This window comes from Desmodus rotundus, chromosome 8 (genome assembly GCF_022682495.2).
Source record: "Desmodus rotundus isolate HL8 chromosome 8, HLdesRot8A.1, whole genome shotgun sequence".
In the NCBI taxonomy this organism is placed as follows: domain Eukaryota; kingdom Metazoa; phylum Chordata; class Mammalia; order Chiroptera; family Phyllostomidae; genus Desmodus; species Desmodus rotundus.
In genome coordinates, this window is record NC_071394.1 from 82,649,039 (window position 1) to 82,670,430 (window position 21,392).

General features: G+C 37.1%; 1 protein-coding gene across 5 annotated transcripts in view; it reads left to right on the forward strand.

Moving 5' to 3' along the window:
- FHIT (fragile histidine triad diadenosine triphosphatase) overlaps positions 1 to 21,392 on the forward strand; it is a 1,459,166-nt gene that overhangs the window by 297,476 nt on the left and 1,140,298 nt on the right. Inside the window, exon 3 of one of the 5 annotated variants that reach the window (XM_053929377.2) lies at positions 10,855 to 10,977. The exons of the other annotated variants lie outside the window; for them this stretch is intronic. The gene's annotated coding sequence lies outside the window, so the exon portion shown is untranslated. The remainder of the gene's footprint in view (positions 1 to 10,854; positions 10,978 to 21,392) is intronic. 5 annotated transcript variants of the gene reach the window in all.

Here is a 21,392-nt window from a genome sequence, read left to right on the forward strand (position 1 = left end):
AAAAAGAGAATGGTGAGGCCAAAAACCAGTAGACACACACACAAAAAAACTGTACATTTGGAAACTCAATATTATACTTCTAAATATGTCAGGTCAAACAAAAGTGATAATGAAAATTATTAGATACTTTATTTTAAATCTTATAGAATACAATTAAAGAGGTACATGGAGGGAAATTTATAGATTCACAAATGTATATATTAGAAATGAAGCAAGACTGATTATTAGTGATTTAAGCATTCAACCAAAAAGTTATAAATAGGAGACTAAGTCAAAATAAAGGGAAGGGACAATACAAAGTGCTGTAAAAACCAATGAAATGGAATACATACAAAGGAAGAGTAGATTAACAGAGCAAAAGATGATTCTTTGCAAGACTAAGCAAACACATAAACATCTGGCAAACTTGATCAGTGACAGAGAGAGACAGAACACAAGTAGTATTAGAAATGAAAGGGGGGCTAAATATAGATACACTGTAGAATAAAAGGTCAAAAGAATATACTACATATAACTATATAGTAATATATCTGAGAATGCACATTCTAATAAATAAGATTGCCCAATATGCTTATGATATATACATTCTAAGCTCATGTTAAAAGAGACTGGAAAACATGATGTCTAGTTGAGTTGAGTTTGATCTTGGATTCCTGGAATGTAAAATTATTCATTCATACAACAAATAATTATGTACATATACTGTGTGTCTGGAATTGTGGTGGTGTCAGCTCATATTTTCATGAGGGAGATGGACATTGAACAAATCATTACAAAAATAGATATTTACAATTTTAAGTGCCGTGTAAGAAAGGTTAGAACATCTAAGAGGGAACCTAATCTTATTAGGACTAAGGGCAGATAAGCAAAGGTTTCCTGAAGAAGTGACATTTAAGCTGTGACCTAAAAGATGTGTAGGAATTATCCAGACTAGGAGGAAGTACAGAGGTCCAAAGGCATAGATCAGGGAGTGGAAGGGTAGAAAGGTGTGAGATTCAGTTTCTAGAACTGCCATTGGAACATGGTAAGGATTTGTATAAACCAAATACATTAAATTCACAAATCTCTGTAAAGTGCAAACATATTTTTTCTTGCTAATAGCTTTATGTAAAAGCTTGGGACTATAATCTGTAGGGAAAGTGTAAAACCATGTGTGAGAGGAAATAAACCAACTTCATTCAGAATAGTAATTGCTTCTAGAAAAAGGAGAGCAGAGGGGGCTTCTGCATCCATCCCTTGTTAATGGCTATTCCCTTCCTGAAAGGAAGTATAAAGTTCACCACAATTATGAATTTACTAATTTCTTAATTTAAGTGTTGGCTTTCTCTGGAATGGAGCCCTCAATTATAAAACATCAGGAGCAAATTATGGGAGAGAAACTGGGAGCAGTGGTTTAGACAGTACTACTGAAATGTGAGGAGGGAGGTGCCGATATGATATTAGGAGTAAGGGATTAAGAGTTGCAGTGTCCAGCACAGTAGCCCCTAGCTACATGTGCCTATTGAGTACTTAAAATGTGGCCAGTCTGAATTGAAATATTCTGCAAGTATAAAACACACACCAGATTTTGAAGACAGTATTAAAAAAGGAATGTAAAATATCTCATTAATATCTTTATATCGATTAGATGTTGAAATAAGACTGTGGATATATTGGGTGACATAAACTACTATTAAAATTAATCTCATCCATTTATACAGTATTTATGTAGTTACTAGAAAGTTTAAAATTATATATGTGGCTCATGTTATATTTCTATGGGATAGTGCTGGTTTAGAAACTTTAAAGCAATTTGGCATTGCTGCAATAACCAAGTGCATTTTTTATTGTATTTTGCAAATGGATTATCAACCCACAATATACCTGAAATGAAAAATACAGCCAACTACTATTCCATCACAGATAGCTTGCAAAACACTGCTTTAAGCCATTCATATCTTCCAGAGCATTTTGGCCACCATGCTTTTATAGGAAAATATGTATATTGTTGATTTCTTAGAGCTCTGGGAAATTTCTAAGAAAGTGACTCTTAAATTGATTTGTCCCTCTGAGTATGAAAAAAGTGATTAATAAAGATGCTATCATATAACCCTCAGAGTTATGTATATTTATTTAAAGTTACATAACTTGTATATTGGAGTTGGAGAGAATATAATAAATACTATGGTAAGGGATTCATTTATAAAAAGTTTAATTGAAGGATCAGTTTGTCATCAGCTAGTGGTTATTTTGAGAATTAAACAGCAGGGGGTAGAGAAGCTCATATCTCAAATTAGTTACATTGAAACATTGATAATATACTTAAGTAATTGTCTTCCTTAGGTTTTGTTCTATAAAATTGACTTATTTTTCATCAGAATGGGCTGGACTTAATGTTGGACTTAGAGGTTGGCACAAGTAAGCTTGTGATTTACAGGGCATTTTTTCTCATCAAAACCTGGGCAGAACTATTTATTTTAAAACCAATATTTATTTTACAATGGGAAGATGGAGCAGATTAAAGGAGCATAAAACCATGATAAATTACCCAATCTTTATCCCATAGAAAATCTTTTAAATGGCTCTTAAAGTAATGGCAGTAAAACTGTCTCATAGGGTTTGTATTTGGATGCTTTTCTTGCATATGGTACAGTCATGTAGATTAAAATCTCATTAACAAGGAATTTATAAAAATCTAGATGTAGTTTGCATGATTATTTTTCAATAAAAAGTTCAATGTGTTTTTCCTTAGCCAAGTTTGAGTCTTGCTCATGCATGAGTAAAGGGATCCTATCTAAAATTCTTAGCTGTTTTAAACCAAAGGCCCAAGAAATGAAATATCTTTTAGTCTTTTTTATTTAATAATGAATTTTTTATTAAATGTTTAAGAACATGTATATTTATTTATTTTTTAACATAAAATCTTTGCTTTTCCTTTAGTTTCTTCTTATGAGAACATGTATATTTATATTTATTACAGAATAATATACAAGAAAGGAATTTTACAACACCTCATTTTTTTATTTGGTTCCCAATGATTCTTAGCTTGTATTCATTTCTGTAGTTAAAAATAATGGAACTATGTTTCTCCAGCAGTATTTTTTAATACTAATCTAATGATAAGTAAATTTATACCACATACAACCTTTGGACTGAGGTAAATATGCTAAAGGGTAGAAAATATTTGAAATGATAGAGATCTGCTTGTAGTTATGGTGAATTTTATAAAATGGAGATTGTGTCCTATTGTGGAATAGATGTTCTATTGTGAATGTTAAGCTAATGATGAAATGTCTAGCTAATTGTAGAGTCTGGGTCAGTCGTCAAACTTTATCTGTAGAGGATGAGAGACTAAAAATTGTAGACTTCCAGTCTCCGTTCTAACTATTCAGTTCTGCTTTTATTGGGTGAAAGCAGCCTTAGGCAACATGTAAACAAATGGGTGTGTGTGTATCTTTTGATCCAACAATTCTATATATAGGAATATTTCCAAGGAAATAATCAGAGGTTTTGGCAAAAAAGTGTGCACAAGAGTATTCATTATGGTATTACGTTATGATGTGGAAACCTTCTTATAAGTCTTGGTTAATTAAAAGGAAAACAACAAAACAGAATTTATTTTTTAAGGTTTTATTTATTTTTAGGCGGGGGGGAGAGGTGAGAAACATTAATGTGTGAGAGGAACATTGACTTGCTGCCTCTTGCATGACCCCAACTAGGGACCTGGCCCACAACCCAGGCATGTGCCCTGACCAGGAATTGAACCAGCTACCTTTTGGTTCTCAGGCCATGCTCAATCCACTGAACTACCCCAGCCTGAGCCAAAATGGAATTTAAAGTGTGATCCTATTTTGATATAATGTGTGTATGTGTATTAAGTTGAGACATGTGGACATACTGATAATCAACTGGTTTTTTATCTGCAAAATGGAAACTTTGTATGGTCAACCTAAGATGAATACACAGAAGCTGAAAGATTATCCAGCTATAATTTTCTGAGTGAAAGAAGTAGAATAACTTTTAAAAATTATTTTTCATGTATTCATTTGTTACAATGAATATATATTAATTCACAATGAGAAAAATGATGCAGGTTTTTTAGGACAAAGGAAAGACCTTGCTGTACAAATTGTGGTTACTCAGTGGTGGAAAGAGTGTACATGCAGTCCTCTTTGGAGGAGATGGGCCTCCTACGAGGAACTCGGAGCATTGTTTTTCTGTTGGCAAGACCGTTCCTGTTACGGCAGGCAATGGATCCGTAGAGCCACAGCCAGGACACGCTGCATATTCTTTCCCAGTAGTGACTCTCTCCCCCATGCCATTCAACATCAATGCATCAAATCGACTTTTCTTGTTCAGATTCCTTACACATCAAATTGCTCTGTGATTAGGATTTGGCTTCAGATGGAGTACACCTTCAGGAAGGGGATGTACTGGTCATTCTGACATCTGTGTGACGGTTATATTGCAAATCATAGATTTTTACTTTGACATTAATTATATGTACTGGTCTTATGAGCTTGTTTAAAGAAGTGCACCTCCTGAGAAATGGATTCTGTACTGTGTGTTGAGAACACCAAGGCCAGGCTATCAAAATTGGTGAAAGAACTTCCTAAGGTTTTCATGACCTTTAGTTGGACCTCTAGGTAGGGAGCCTGTTGCCCTTCCCCAGACAGCAGTCTACATTGCTGCACAGTGGGATACCTGATTCTTTTCTTATTTGAGTTTTTGCCCCTTTCCAGCTTTCAAATTCTGTAATTATTTGATTTTTCTCTCTCCAGCCCTTGTTTGCTCTGTTTTCCTCATTGTTTCTTGTCACCTGGCAGAAAAAGAGTGGAGAGAGACTGCTGCACAAGAGACATTTTGGTGCTGGTATTAAACTTTCTCCTGGAGTTCTCATTGGATGCCATTGATTTCTGGTGCAAAGCGTGCTCCCTTTGGAGCAGACCTGTAGAGAAACAGAGTCCCTCAGGCCTTCTCTGAGGCTGGGATCCACATGTCCCAGTGGCAGGGATTGACATTTGTGTGGGACTGTGGGACATGCCCCTAATGCCTGGAGCTTCTCGCAGTGACAGTCAATGGGAAGAGAAAGCAGCGAACAATTTCTCTACCTGAGGGAGGCACACATTTTGTGAGCTCACATGTTGTTCTCCTCAGAACTAAAACTGCATTTCACTGTATTTTGATACAAATGTTCAACTACACGTTAGGGATAATTTCTGCTTCATTTGGAACAGAAGTCAGAATGATTGTATCTCCATTAGAGAAAATGAAGAGGCCTTAGTATCTGATACTGCTTTGTTAAAGAGAAAATATTCTCCCAGTAGGCAAAAGTTACTGGCTAAATACAGCCCCAAATCAGAGATCATCCCTACCAATAACTCGTGTGTCAGCTTTCTTTTTCGTGAATTAACACGGGTTTGTGCAGTTTACATTTCTTACAAAATATTTACCCATTTTCCCTTTTTAGCCAGTGAGAGAAAATCCTAATCCAAGATACATTCTTCCGTCACTTTGGAGGTTGACTGGGGATGAGAGCTCTTTGTATTTAAAGGAATCCCCAACACTGTTGGTAAAAGTGCTTACAGAATTTGAGGTTTCACATCTTGAGGAAGATTTAGGTCTGAAAATTTAAAAGACTTCAATTCACAAAGTATTGATTGCATCACTTTTCTTAGCAATTCAGTTAAGTCATTTTTAAAAAGTCAAATGAATACATTTTGGCCTCATCAATGAAATGTATCAAGAACCATTAAGTAGTGAAATGATGTTAAGAAAAATAGTATTTCATTTTTATTTGCATCAGAAAAAATCAAAATTACCTTCTTTCCCTTTGAGCTCATGCTACAAATGCTTATAAATTTTATGTTAAACATTTATATGTTTATGTGAGGGGAGATTAATTTATAAATCTGAATGCTACCAAAATGACAATTAATTTTAGAAAATTGTCAGTCAGCAGACATGCTGGGCCTAGACTAATAAGATGATTCATTCACAATATAGGCAATAGTATATGTTGTAAAAAATCAGGAGATAGTCACACAGAAATGGGGAAAATGAATGCAGATCAATAATTTAATTTAGCTCTGATCTGGCTAAATTCTCTGTAGCATGGTTCATAATTTTTCAATGAATAGACCCTTAACATTTTATACATAGTGCCTCAGTTTTGTATTGATCTTCTCTAATGTATTCTTCATTTCACAGAAGGAATAGCCCATCTCAAATCTTTAACAAAAACACATTGTGTCAGCCTGCAAATGTTAACCAAAATAGGACAACCTATTCATGTTATTTATTCTGTTTCAGAACTACTTTTTTTACTGTCTAAATAATTTTAAAAATTATAAAAGAAATGGGTAGTAAATGAATGATTACTTGGAGGGCAAGTTCATGGAGTTCTCAGTTAATAGATTCTTAGTCTTTTTGATTACTTAATTGCTTATTAAAAGTGGAACTCTATATGTACTATGTATAGTGTATATTTATTCTGTAGAAAATTATTAATTTTTAATGGAACTAAGTGGCTGCTTGGACAAGGGATCCTAGCTATTAATCAGGAGGCAAGCGATTGACTGACTTTCATGTTCATTAATTATACAAGAAAGTTCAATTATAAAGGTTTGAACCAGTAGAAGTGATCTATACTTATATACATGTATTTGCATTAGTACATTTTAGTACCTTATGCATTTGTTCATTAAAAAAATATTTAATATGTACTATATGCCATGAACTGATGAATCAGTGATGAACTAGACTGTCAGCCCCCTGTCCTCATGAAGCTTCCAGAGCAGTGAGTAAAACAGAAGTGTCCCTGTGCTCTGAAGGTAAGTGGAGAGTGCTATTGAGCAATTTAGGAGACTCAGTTTTGCTTCACTCCCTTTTACACAGGAAATGATTTTTTTCTGCACAGATTTCCTCAGTCTCCTGGAAATTCTATCTAGCAAATTCTAATTGCCATCTGAAAAAAATATTTTGTTTAGAATGATAGAGTCGTGGTTTCTCAGAGCTGGAAAAGACTTGAGAAGTCATTCAGGGGCTGCACCCTTGTGTTCCCGGACATCAGCCTGGGCACATCTACACCCATGGGAAGTGTGCTCAGGCATGGGATCATTTCTGGAGTGTGTGGATTGTTCAAAAGTTCTTCCAGATAATGAATCGAAGCTTATTCCTGCATATTCTCTTTATTGGTTCCAGTTTTGTGTCTTGGACAAAATTATGAAATCACATTTACCCATTATTTGGAGCACTTATCTCAATGTTCCACTTACTTGTATGATCTTTCAGTATGACTCTGTTACCCTGTGAGATGTATGTGTCCTGACAGCAGATTTGTGTCTGGTTTGGCTCACTGTTATTTCCCTAGCACTATGACAGCACTAGGGAACCAAGGAATGAATGTTCTGTTTTGTTCCAAAAAGGCTTCAGGGAACAATACATGGATTGAAACCTTACATAGTATTCCATTAACTGAAAACAGCTGTCATGGTTCTCTCCCTACTCCAGTTTTTCTCATTCTTAGGTTAAGATTCTCACTTCTTTTAACTATTTTTTTTTTTTTTAACAAATGACATGTTGTCTAGGCCCTCACATCAAAGTCATCTCCCTCCCAGTGCATTCCAATATAAAAAAGTGCCCATCTTAACAGCAGGTTTGGGAAGACTTCACAGAGAAGGTGCACATGGACCCTGTACGAGGCCTGAAAGGATGAGAAAGTGTTCTCTGTATCAGGGAGGCCAGGCAGGGCACTTCCCCAGGTACACTGAGAACGGCTATGTCAAATGCTCACCCCCCTCTCAGACTTTTTACTGGGCCAGCAAACTTCCTAGATCTTCTTTGGGGAATTGTTTTTCTTTCTCCTTCCATTATCTGCATGAACTTCACAATTCTTTCATCTTTATCCCTTCTCAGAATTGTCTCAAAGCTTGAGAAAAAGCAGCTTGAGGTTTAGACAGTTGGTGTTCAAATCTGGGCTGAACCCACATTTTCCATGGCCTTCAGCAAGGTAGGATACTTCAGAGATTTAGCATTTTCTTCTTTAAAATGGAGAAAATAATCATATTGACTTTATAGTCATTGTGAGAATTATCAGAATTATCATAATAGGTACCTAACACCCTGTAACTATTATACTTGTCCCCTCTAGTGAACTCCTGCTGTAGCTCATTTCTGGTGGTATCTGTCCAGAGACCCCTGCATGCACAGTGGCTCAGACATATACCCATGGAAGCTCCAACAATGGTTAATAGAGGGAGAACTTTTTCAGTTGCTTCCAAGTTCTCAGTCCAGTAGATTTACATTTTTGTTTCTTTTAGCCTCTTTGTGCATGAGAACCAGGGTTTTTTGGGTTTTTTTTGATAGGACTGTAAAGGAACCAGATTTGACACATTCTTCTCCTTTAATTTCTGTCTTTCCCATCTCCATTTCTCTTGGTTTTACAAGGGTCTGGATTTTCCAGATCTCGCCTCTCAGTTTCATCTGGATAACAAATGTACTCATTTCATTCTGGCCAAGATTTGTCTCAATAGGTTTATTGCAGATTGCTGCAGCTGCGATCAGTGTTTACATCTGATGACAAGTTGGAGATTAAGGCCTGTCATCATTATTTAATTAACCTCGAATTAAGCAGTTTCTGGTACCATTCCATGCCCTTCCACAAGCCCAGGAGAGCTGCTAAAACTGCCTGGAGTCCTGAGAGGTTCTGGGTTGCAACACTGGAAAGCAGGGGCTGGCTTCGCAAGGACTCTGAAGAACAGCTAGTTTGATCTTTACATGCCTGCCAGCTGAAGCTAGGCAGCTATTTAAAATACATCTCAAGGAGGGGGAAGAAAGAAAGACATTTTTCTAGTTCCCAGGAGCATGTAGTCTTTGAACTGCAGAGACCATGAGCCAAAAGGTGTTCCAGAGATAGTAAAAAAACTTTGGCCTTGCCTGGTGTGACTGAGTGGATTGAATACCAGCCTGTGAACCAAAAGGCTGCCAGTTCGATTCCCAGTCAGGGCACATGCCTGGGTTGCAGGCCAGGACCCCAGTGGGAGGAGCATGAGAGGCAACCACACACTGATGTTTCTCTCCCTCTCTTTCTCTCTCCTCTCCCCTCTCTCTAAAACTAAATAAATGAAATCTTTTAAAAATCCCCTCTGTTCTTAATAATTGAAAACAATCTTATTTTTCATTTTACAAAAGTAGCCTCATTTGCCACAGGTAGAATTCTGAAGGTGGTAGGTCTTCGAGGCAGAGCAGCTGCATAATGTGTGTGTCTGATTGCTATGCTTTCTGAATGATGATGCTCCCTTTGTCATCTCACTTCTGCAGCCGAGACCAAAGAGCTGTTCTTAATTTTTTAATGTGAATTCTACACATATTAAAATTGTATATGTGCCTTGTTGGACAGTGCTATTTTATATCTTTTCCTTTGCATACCTTAACAATTTTTATAAACAATAAGTGGATTATCCTCCATACAACTCTGTCACCTTGTTTTTTTCAGTTGGTAATGTATTGTGAATATGTTCATGCCATGAAATCTATGATAGGGCATTATCTTTGATCATTTGTAATATTTCATTATTTGATGGGCCATAATTGATTAATCCAGTCCCCTATTGTTGAATACTTAGGTTATTACCATTTTTAAAGTTACAAATTATTAATGAACCTACTTGTAACTATATCTTTGGGTTCATCTTTAATTATACTCCTAGGATTTGTTTTTGGAGGCAATGAGTTGAGTCACAAGCTTGCTTGTGGTGTTTAAGCAAATTATTGTGTAGAAAGATGGCACCAATTCACACTTTCTCCAGTGGTTAATAGGAATGCTCATTTCACCTCATCTTTAGCAATACCAGCTATCTTCTTTGTTTTTAATTCTCATTTTAATGAGCAGCATTTTTATGGGTTTGCTCGGCAAATTATTGAAAAAGTCTTAGTCTTGGTAGCTTCTATACTGGTTCTGAAGATGCTTCAAATGACTTTCTTTTATCCATGAGTTTTAGAGCATCATTTTATCAATCAGCTATTGAGCATCTGTAATGTGTCTAGCACTGCCCAAAGATTTGTAGAAGGCATGGTATCTGACTTCTGGAAATCCCTTTTACTTAATATTTAAGTTGGAAAATGAAAGAAGAGAAAATAAATAGGGTGTGGGTCATGTGAGTCATGCTACAATATTCCCAGCACCTGAGATAGAGGCAATTAGGAAAGTTTGTGTATTTTTATTTTTTTTTGTATTATAGTGAAGATAGCAGAGAGGAAGGGTAGATAGGTCTAAACATATTCAGAGATATTGTTGTTGGAGTAAAAATTATGGATGTGGGGGTGAGAGAACCTAGTAGGGGGAATGGTGGTGTGGTCTGGCTGGCTTTGCTTGTGTGTGTGTGTCTGGAGGTGGGGGGTGAAGGGTGTCTTGTGCAATATTAAGTGGCAAGATTGGCTACATGGGAGGGATTGGGTGGCTGATTTCAGATGAGTGATAGAGGGAAGCTAGAGAGAGAGAGACTTACCAACTGCTAGAGGCTACCTTCCTTTCTGTGGCATAAAATAGATGACACAGAAGATGACTGGAGGAGAGTTTAATGAAGGGACTATTGACATAGGTGTGTGTAGAGTAAAGGGAACCAAAAAAGATGGTAAAGCATCTGTGGAAAGTCTCAAGGGGCAAAGGGAGAGGGAGAGTTACCTAGTGAGAGTCTTAGCTAGGGAAGATAGGCTTCCTGTAGGAAGTGGAGGCACAGGGAATGGTCCTGGGCACTTTTCAAAATTCACAGCTGTGCAGTAGGGAGTGCGAGGGAGAGAGAGGGGGTGGGGAATGAAATTCCCAAACTCTTTCTCCCATTCTCTGGTTCTCTGATGCTGCCACTGTTGTCTTAGCCCAAGAGAAGCTGGAGGACATGGTAGCTGAGTCTGCAGAGGGCTGAGAAGGAGAGGCCACCAGCCGGGCAGAGAAAGGATCCAAAGGAGCAAATGAAGAAAAATCTATTCCTCCTCTCTGGGGTGAGGCCTTTACCTTTTCTGAGCTTTGGTTTCCTCATCTCTAAAATGTGCAAAATAATGCCAACCTCAGAAGGTTGTAATGGAAATAACCAAAGGAGAATACTTAGCACAATGGTGTTTTCTTTACTTGTATTCATCAGTGACTTACCTACATCAACTTTTCATCATCTAGTTCATTTATCCTTTCTTGTAAGTTAGTCAGAAGGGAAAACTGAGGACAAACTTACCCTGATACACATAGACCTTATGTTTAGATCGAAAAGTGCTTTATACTCCAGTAAGGTGGCCATTTGCATTCTGAATTGTGCATATCCAAACCTTTATACTCTGGTAAAAATACCTAGAACTTTTCATGTAGTTGGATAATTAGGCCACAAGCTGTTGGCTCTGCTCACAAAAAGGTCATTTAAGTGTCCTTTTATTATTTTTGGCATCCGCTGAGAAGTTTAAATAGCCACTGCCAGTGTGGTTTCTACATGCTCTTTAAAAAATGCTGAAATTGAACAGTTTAATAAAATTGCTGGACTATTAGCTTTAGCAAGCTCTTCCAGAGATAAACCTGAAGAAACAAACCCCAAACCCCAAAGTAAATACTTCTGTAAATCAGGGACTTTCACAGGTATTCTCTGGGGAGGGTAGTTTGACTCACATGGAGTTAGTTTACAAGCCAGGGTGGAAGCTGACAGTTTCTGAAGGACTTTGACTACTTCATTCTCTTTTGCTTAGTGGAGATCTGTACTCAGTAGTGTTCTCTAAAAATGAGTGGCAGCATTTGAAGCTAAGGGATGCTGAAATATCATCTCCCTAATTTTCATGTTAAAAAATTCATAGTGCAATAATGTAAAATAAATGAATATATTTGCAGTATGTAAAAGTTCTTAAATTACTTAGACCTTTTTAGAAAATATGATGATTAAATGAATAAGGTTTCAGTTTAGAGGAACAGCTTATATTTATTCAACATTTACAAAGTCCTAGCCACTATTTAAAAGGCTTTATGTATAATAGCTCATTTAAATCCTTACAGTAGCCGTATGGGTGGGTAGTGTTTAGTGTTTTCTTCACTTTGCTGATAAGGAAACTAACTGAAGATCTAGGAAATGAGGCCAAGTGATTACAGTCTCACATTTAGTAAGTAGCAGAGTATTGAAACACAACATCATTTGACTCCAGAGTATGAACTCCCAACTGCTGCTCTATGCCATTTCTTTCTTAAATGTTTATGGAGTAACTCGAGAGTGTGAGAAAGTTTTGTTAAAAATGGCAACTCAGGTAAGCCTGTGTGGGATTAGTTAGGTACAGTTTTAATTTCCCTAAATTAGTTGCAGATTGTAGACATGTTCCTAGGTTTATTAGTAGAAAACACCTTTGTAATGGATCTCAAATCTACTAGTTGAGATAAAGGAGTTTTATGGCCAATGAAGCAAGATGTTTATCAAATATTTGGTTCACATTAAAGATTTTTTACTTTTACTGGCCAAATGTTATTTGAATATGGGACTTATGTATTATGTGTTGAAAGGTATCCTTACTGGTATTTGTATTGACTGTGAAAGGATGCAAAGTGGATTCCACAGTTTTAGTATATGGGCTGTCCAAGCCAGCCCAAGGATTCCTCGGCTTTAATGACCTGTTCCCCGCTCTGACATTGCATTACTGGTTTTAGAAGTGATAGGGGATGGCAGACAGTTACATGTCAGAATTTTTCTATAAAGAAGCTAAGAAGGAAAAATGTTAATGTTTTCTTGGTAATTGGAGAGGAAAGGCAGAGGAGGGAGGGAAATGACTCTTAGCTTAATATATTAATTACATGATCGGTAAACAAAGCTTCTGTCATTTTATGTAAATTTATAAAACTTGATCATGTAAAAGACCAATTGCAATAAAAAACAAAGAAATCACTTGCTTCAGCTACAACTTTTAAATTGCAAAAACAGTGTCTTTCTCTGGGTAGTAGCACATGTAAGGTATACCTTTGCCTGAAAGAGTTTCCGAGAATTTTTGGAGTCAGAAGAGGCAAAAATGTGAAGGTCAAAGATAATGGGTCCCCAACTAACACTGGACTGATTTGCCAAGCACCTGGGATACATTTCATTTCTTCTTTTACGGTGAAAGCCAAAGAGAACACTGTGGAGTTTAAACACAGTTTCTGTATCTGGTGTCCACATGGGAGGATGAGGGTAAGGAGGCCAATTTATCCAGCAATGTGCCCAAGCACATAATTACCTCCCTTGCCATCTGATGAAACCTTACCACATCCCTAAGGAAAATCTCTGGGCAGTCCTTCTGAGTCATTTTCAGAGCTCACACCATGGCTGTGGCCAGTGGGCTTATTTATTTATTTCCATTTTGAGGGCTTTACCTTTCCAGACTCCCTTTTAAGGTTTACCTCCTGCATAATGAGTGGAGACGGCAGGTGTTTCATTACCAGGTATCTCTCTGCTGCAGGCACTGCCTGGAGAAGTTTCCCTCTGTTTGGCTTGTGAGCCTCATTTATTTTGCTGAGCTTTCTAATGTGGGCTGACTACATTATTAAATTATCATTATTACACTGTGATGTTTTGGCAGGATCAGGGGCTGAGTTGGAAAAGTTAGTATCGGCCAAGGACAAGTTTTCTCCCTCTCTGGAGCTGCCCCAAATGGACCATAGCTAACTGGCTGGGTCTGTACCAGCACCAAGATTCTGTGAAAACAAAGGGAAGATTAGACCGTATTTGAGGCAGTTCTCCAGCTCAGTGTAAGGAATGGACATTTCACTTCTTAGTAGGTTGCTTTGATTTGAGATCAGCTAGACAATTCATATTGTAAATTTGGGGGGAAAGGTGGCAGCATTTGGCATTCAAAGTTATTTGACATTTGAAAATCTATAATGTCACTAATATATTTGCATGTAATTCATTTACAGTTTACAGAAGCTTTCAAAGACTATCTACTCTCAGCAGAGAAAAGTTTTAATTAAAAATATTTTATTGCTACTCCAAGCCTCCTTAAATTAAGAAACTGCTTTTTACTTTTCTGTTTTTTTTCTCACACACTCCTGTAGTCAACCTAGATTTATCTGCAATGATACAGTTATTGTCATATTTTAAGTGTTTCATCACTGTATTGCCAGTACCTGCACAATGCTAGCGCATAGTAGGTGACCAGTAAGTGTTTATTGATGGGTGGTTTAACACTACCCATGCATTTTATGTTCTAGCCATACTGGAATATGTTTTATCACATAACATCCCACTTGCTCCCACTTTTGGAATTTTACCCACATCTCAGAAATGTCCTTTGCCTTTCAAGTCTTAGCACTTTTTACACTGCTTATTTGTGAGTTCTCTTCTCCCATCCCTATCTAAGCACAGTGCCCAGTATATATTAGATGTTCAATAAATATCTTAGTGAATGAATGTCTTATTGAATGAACACAGACATATGAAAATTGTGTGACTTCTATATACCATTTTTGTAAAAATGCTAATATTAAACATTCAGTAAAAGTGATAAAATTAAGTTTGAAACACCATTTTTCTTTTTTGGTTCTTGACTTAAAACTCTTCAATGGCTCCCATTCCTTTGAGTAGTGGTTTTTTAATTATGATGATCTGAAATGGGATCATGTCTTTTCCCTGCTTAAAATACTGCAAGGGCTTCTCACTGTCTTCCAAAAACATGTAATTCATCAAACATGACTGAGAGTCCTACCTGTCCAGCCACAGTTCTTTCCAAGCCCCATGTCTTGTTTGAACCTGTGATGTTTCCTCTTCCCCAGGGCCTTGGCATTTTGGGTTCCCCTTGATGTGAGTACTTCTTACACACCTCTTTTCTTGGTTAACTCCAATTATACTTCAAGTTGATCTTATTTTAAATATCACCTTCTCTAGGAGGTCTTTACTGCCCATTCCCTGCCACCACCACCAGTCACCACATCACCCCCGCCTAGCTCTACTCGTCTAGATAATTTTCCTTCTTTCTATGTTTTTGAGATGGTTTGTCAATAAAATAGAAACATGTTGGTTTGGGGCCAATTCACATAAATTATTAAGTTATTACAATTTAAACCAAGAATTTCCACAATTTTAAGCCTTTCTCACATAAGTTTCTCTTAAACATTTTGGTGGCTGACATGACCCTCTTCCTGTCCCCCCATCCCCAGCACACATTTTTTGTAGGCAAATTCTGTTTGAAGTTTTTGACATGCTTTTACTCATTTCCTTCTCACAGTAGCCCTATAGTAAATTCTGTTGTTATCCCCTATTTTATTTAAAAACAAACTAACTAAAATCAGTGAGCATAAGAAATTCACACAACTACTACATAGCAAGCAGAGGTTTAGCTACTGACTAGTTGGGTGAAATATCACAGTTATTGCTGTACTTCTCCAAAGGATCTTCTATCTGTTTTCTACTTGTGGGTACTTTAAATAAAATACACTCCCACTACCTTATCCATTTCACCTTTGTGCAGCCCCTGATCACATACAAGATAAGGTGGGAGTTGTGAACACCAGTAAACCTGCTGGAGAAGAGAACCCACCAACAAAGGAGCCACCAAAAGGTAAAACCCAAGTACAACAAGAGAATCCACACAAATGGAAGAAGGGCAACCCTCGAGCATCCAGACAAGGATATCAAAGAGACCACACCACTGAGTTCTGCAGAACTCACAAAGACAGCAAAGCAGAACTTTGGAAATTGCAGAAACAAGTAAAAATACTCACCTAAAATCGGGAGACAAAGAAAGAACCTGCAATCAAAAGGAATGGAAGACTCCCCACTAAAAAAGCTAAATAAAATGGAGGCAAGCAAACTATCATATAGAATTCAAAAGAATGGTTGTAAGGTTGCTCAAGGAACTCACAGACAACTACAAGAAACCAAGTGAGAACTATAACAGTATTAAAAAGGAAATAGAAACTGTAAACAAGAACCAGGTAGAAATGAAGAATACAATTTCTGAAATTAAAAAAAAACGCACAAACTAGAAAGAATTACAAACAGACTGGATGAAGCAGAGGACCAAATTAGTGAGCTAGAAGACACAGTAAAAATACCCAGCTAGAGCAGCTGCATGAAAAAAGACTAAAAAAATATGAAGATAGCTTAAGGGAACTGCAAGACAACATGAACACAACAACATTTGAATCATAGGAATACCGAAGGAGAAGAAAAGGAGCAAGGGATAGACAATCTATTTGAAAAAAATAATGACAGAAAACTTTCCAACTTGGAGAAGGGAAAATCCAGGAAGGTTAAGGAAGAACAAGGGTCCCAATCAAGATGAACCCAAAGAAGCCTACTCCAAGACACATCATAATTAAAATGCAAGTTTTAAAACAAAGAAAGAATCTTATAAGCAGCAAGGGAGAAGCAAGAAGTAACATACAAAGGAGCTCCAATAAGGCTAGCAGCTTATTTCTCAACAGAAACTCTTCAAGCCAGGAGAGTAGCAAGAAATAGTCCAAGTAATGAAAAACAAAGGCCTGCAACCAAGACTACTCTACCCAGTGAGGCTATCAACTAAAATAGATGGCAAAATAAGGAGTTTCCCAGAAAAAAGAAGGCCAAAAGAGTACACCTCCACGAAATGAACACTACAAGATGTGCTAAAGGGACTGCTATAAGAAGAGGAAGAAAAAGAGTGAGAGAGAGAAGAAAAAAGGTACAAAAGGGGAAAAATGAATAAGTACCTATCAATAATAACCTTACATGTTAATGGAGTAAATGCTGCAATCAAAACACATCGAGTAGCTGAATGGATAAGAAAACATGACCCTCACATATGCTGCCTACAAGACTTACCTCAGAAAAATAGACCTACACAGACTGAAAGTGAAGTGTTGGAAAAAAACGTTCCAAGCAAATGGACAGGAAAAAAAAGCAGGGGTAGCAATACTTACATCAGACAAAATGGACTTCAAAACAAAAGCCATAAAAAGAGATGCTGAAGGACAATTCATAATAAGGGAAGAATCCATCAAGAAGACATAAACATTATAAGCATATATTCACCCAACACAGGAGCACCAAAATATATAAGAAAAATCTTGGAGGACTTCAAGAAAGATATACACAGCAATGCACTATCCTAGGAGATTTTAACAGCCCACCGTCAACAATGGATAGATCTTACAAAATATCAGTAAGGATATAGCAGCATTGAATAATGTCCTAGATCAAATAGACTTAACAGATATATATAGAGCCTTTCATCCCAAAGAAGCAAAATACACATTCATTTCAAGTACACATGGAACATTTTCAAAGATAGACCACATGATTGGACACAAAACAAGCCTTAACAAATTCAAAAAAATTGATATCATATCACACATTTTCTTGGACACCAAGGGCCTCAAACTACAAACAAACCTCAAGGAAAAAACTCACAGAAACTCATATTAATGGAGATTGAATACCATGCTATTACACCATGAATGTGTTAATAATGAGATCAAGGAAGAAATGAAAAAATTTCTGGAAACAAATGAAAATGAATATACAACAGTCCAAAACTTATGGGACACAGTAAAGGTGTCCTGAGAGGGAAGTTCATGGTGATATAGGTCTGCCTAAAAAAGATAGAAACATTTCAAATAACAACCTAACCCTACATCTACAAGAACTGAAGTTACAAGAACTGGAGTAATAACAACAAACAAAGCCCAGAGTGAGTGGAAGGAAGGAAATAACTCAGAGAAGAATTAAACAACATAGAGACTAAAAGAACAATCCAAAGGATCAATAAATCCAGGAGCTGGTTCTTATAAAGATAAACAAAATTGACAAGCCTTTAAGAAGACGCATCAAGAAAAAAAGAAAGACCCAAATAAACAAAATGAGAAATGAAAGAGATTACAACTGATACCACTGAGGAACAAAGAGTTGTAAGAAATTGTTATGAACAACTCTATGCCAAGAAATTAGAAAACCAAGGTGAAATGGACAAATTTCTAGAAAAATATAACCTTCCAAAACTGAATGAAGAAGACTCAGAAAGCCTGAACAGACCGATAACAGCTGATGAAATCAAAGCAGTAAAGAAAAAACTCTGGTACACAAAAGCCCTGGACCAGGTGATTGCACAGAATTTTACAAAATATTTCAGGAAGAAATAACCCCTGTCCTTCTCAACTATTCCAAAAAATTCAAGAAGAGGGAAGACTCCAAAATTCTTTTTATGAAGCCAGCATCATCATAATTCCAAAACCAGATAAAGACACAATAAAGAAAGAAGACTTCAGGCCAGTATCACTGATGAACGTAGACACTAAAATCCCCAACAAAATATTGGGAAACCACATCCAGCAATACCTTAAAAAAATCATACAACATCCATCAAGTGGATCCATCCCAGGAATGCAAGGATGGTACAATATTCACAAACCAACAAACGTAACACATCACATAAACAAAAAGAAAGACAAAAATCATATAATCATATCAATAGATGCGGAAAGCATTTGATAAGGTATGGCACCCATTTACGATAAAAACACTCAGCTAAGTGGGAAAGGAGGGAGCATTCCTCCACCTAATAAAGGCCATATATGAGAGACCTACAGCCAACATCATACTCAATGGGCAAAAACATAGAGCTTTCCCACAAAGATCAGGAACAAGACAAGGATGCCCTCTCTCACCACTCCTATTCAACATAGTATGGGAAGTCCTAGCCACAGCGATCAGGCAAGAAAAAGTAATAAAAGGCATCCAAGTTGGAAAGGAGGAAGTAAAACTGTCACTATTTGCAGATGATATGATACCGTCCATAGAAAACCCTATAGACTCCACCAAAAAACTACTCAACCTAATAAGTGAATTTGGCAAAACAGCAGGATTCAAAGCCAATACTCAGAAATTGAAGACGTTTCTATACACCACCAACAAAATATGAAAATCAGAAATCAGGGAAATAACCCCATTTGCTACTGCAACAAGAAAAATAAACTACCTAGGAATAAACCTTTCCAAGGAGGTAAAAGACCTGTACTCAGAAAACTACACAACACTGAGGAAAGAAATTAAGGAAGACACAAATAAATGGAAGCATATACCGTGTTCATGGGTCAGAAGAATTAACATTATCAAGATGTCCATATTACCCAAAGCTATTTGTAGATTCAATGCAATCCCTTTAAAGTACCAATGACATATCTCACATATATAGAACAAACATTTCAAAAATTTATATGGATCCAAAATGACCCTGAATAGCCGCATCAATTTTGAGAAAGAAGAACAAAGTGGGAGGGATCACATACCTGATATCAAACTATATCACAAGGCCACTGTAATCAAAAGAGTCTGGTACTAGCATAAGAACAGACACATAGACCAATGGAATAGAATAGAGAGCCCAGAAATAAACCCAAGTCTCTATGGTCAGTTAATATTCTACAGAGGGAGCAGAATCATAAAATGGAGTAAAAATAGCCTCTTCAACAAGTGGTGTTGGAAGATATGGATAGCTACATGCAAAAAAATGAAATTTGATCAACAACTTACACCATACACAAAAATAAATTCAGGGTGGATAAAAGATATCAATATAAGTCACGACACCATAAAAGTCCTAGAGGAAGACATAGGCAGGAAAGTCTTAGATATTTCATGCAGCAATATTTTCACCAATGTATCCCCTAGAGTGAGGAAAGAATAAACAAATGGGACCTCATCAAAATAAAAAGCTTCTTCAAGGCTAAAGAAAACAGAAGTAAAATGAAAAGGGAGCCAACAGTATGGGCAAATATACTGGCAAATGATACCTCAGACAAGGGTTTGATCTCCAAATATATAAATAATTCACACGACTGCACTCCAGGAAGACAGACAACCAATTAAAAAATGGGCAAAGACCTGAAAAAACACTTTTCCAAGGAGGACAAACAGAGGACCCAGAGACATATGAAAGGATGCTCAGCATCACTAGTCATCAGAGAGATGCAAATTAAAACCACAATGAGGTACCATTTCACACTGGTCAGAATGGCCATCATAACAAATGAACAAACAATAAGTACTGGTGAGGTTGTGGAGAAAAGGGAACCCTAGTGCACTGTTGTTGGGTATGCAGAGTGGTGCAGCCACTGTGGAAAACAGTATGGAATTTCCTCAGAAAACTAAAAATGGAACTACCTTTTGACCCACCTCTTCCACTGTTGGGATTATACCCTAAGAACCCTGAAAATCCAATTCAAAATAACCTATGCACCCCAATGTTCAAAGCAGCACAATTTACAATAGCCAAGTGCTGGAAGCAATCTAAGTGCCCATCAGTAAATAAGTGGACCAAAAAAACTATGGTACATTTACACAATGAGATACTATGAAGCAGAAAGAAAGAAAGCTCCTACCCTTTGCAACAGTATGGATGGAACTAGAGAGCATTATGCTAAGTGAAATAAGCCAGGCAGTGAAAGACAAATACCATATGATCTCACTTCTAAGTGTAACCTAATCAGCAAAACAAAGAAGCAAGCAAAATATAACCAGAGACATTGAAATTAGGAGCAAACTAACAGTAACCAGAGGGGAGGGGGAAGAGGGACAATGGGGAAAATGGGAGAAGGGCTATCAAGGAACATGTATAAAGGACACATGGACAAGGCCAAAGAGGGGTAGGATGAAGGACAGGAGGTGGGAACAGGTGGGGCAGCAGGGTGTGGTAGGGTGAAAATGGAGACAACTGTACTTGGACAACAATGAAATAAATTAATTAATTAAGTTAAAAAAATAAGTGAAGGCCACTGAACTCTTATTCTGTATAGCCCAAAGCCCAATATACAGCTAGTGATTAGATAACAGTAAATAAATACCCAGCAAAAAATTGAAATTACAAGGTTGGGCCAAGGTAGGTTTATAGTTGTGAGTATGTGAAACACAGAGTTTATTTTTAATTTATTAATTATTGTATTATTGCCTTGGCGCATGGCTTAGTTGGTTGGAGCATCATTCCATTCTGGGCACCCAAAGGTTACTGGTCCAGTCAGGACACATGCCCAAGTTATGGGCTCAATCCCCATTTGGGACATATTCCAAAGGCAACGGATTGCTGTTTCTCTCTCACATCAATGTTTCTTTGTGTCTCTGTCTGTCTGTCTCTCTGTCTCTTTCTCTCTCTCTCCTCCTTCCCCTCTCTCTCTAAAATCAATGGAAACATGTCCTCTGGTGAGGATTTAAAAAAATTATTGCACTAGCATTAACCTACTTTTGCCCACCACCTGTATTTGCAAGCAGCCTGTTTGTGTGCTGTGTATCTTCCCTTTATCCTTTAATACCCACTTTCTACTCTGCTCTGTGCCTCTGAAGTTTTCCTCTGTGAACTTTACAAATGGGCCCCTCCTTGTCCCTTGGTACTATATTGACCCTTGGTTTCCCCACACTATTACCATGCCTTTGAAAATAGTCTAGATCAGTGATTTTCAA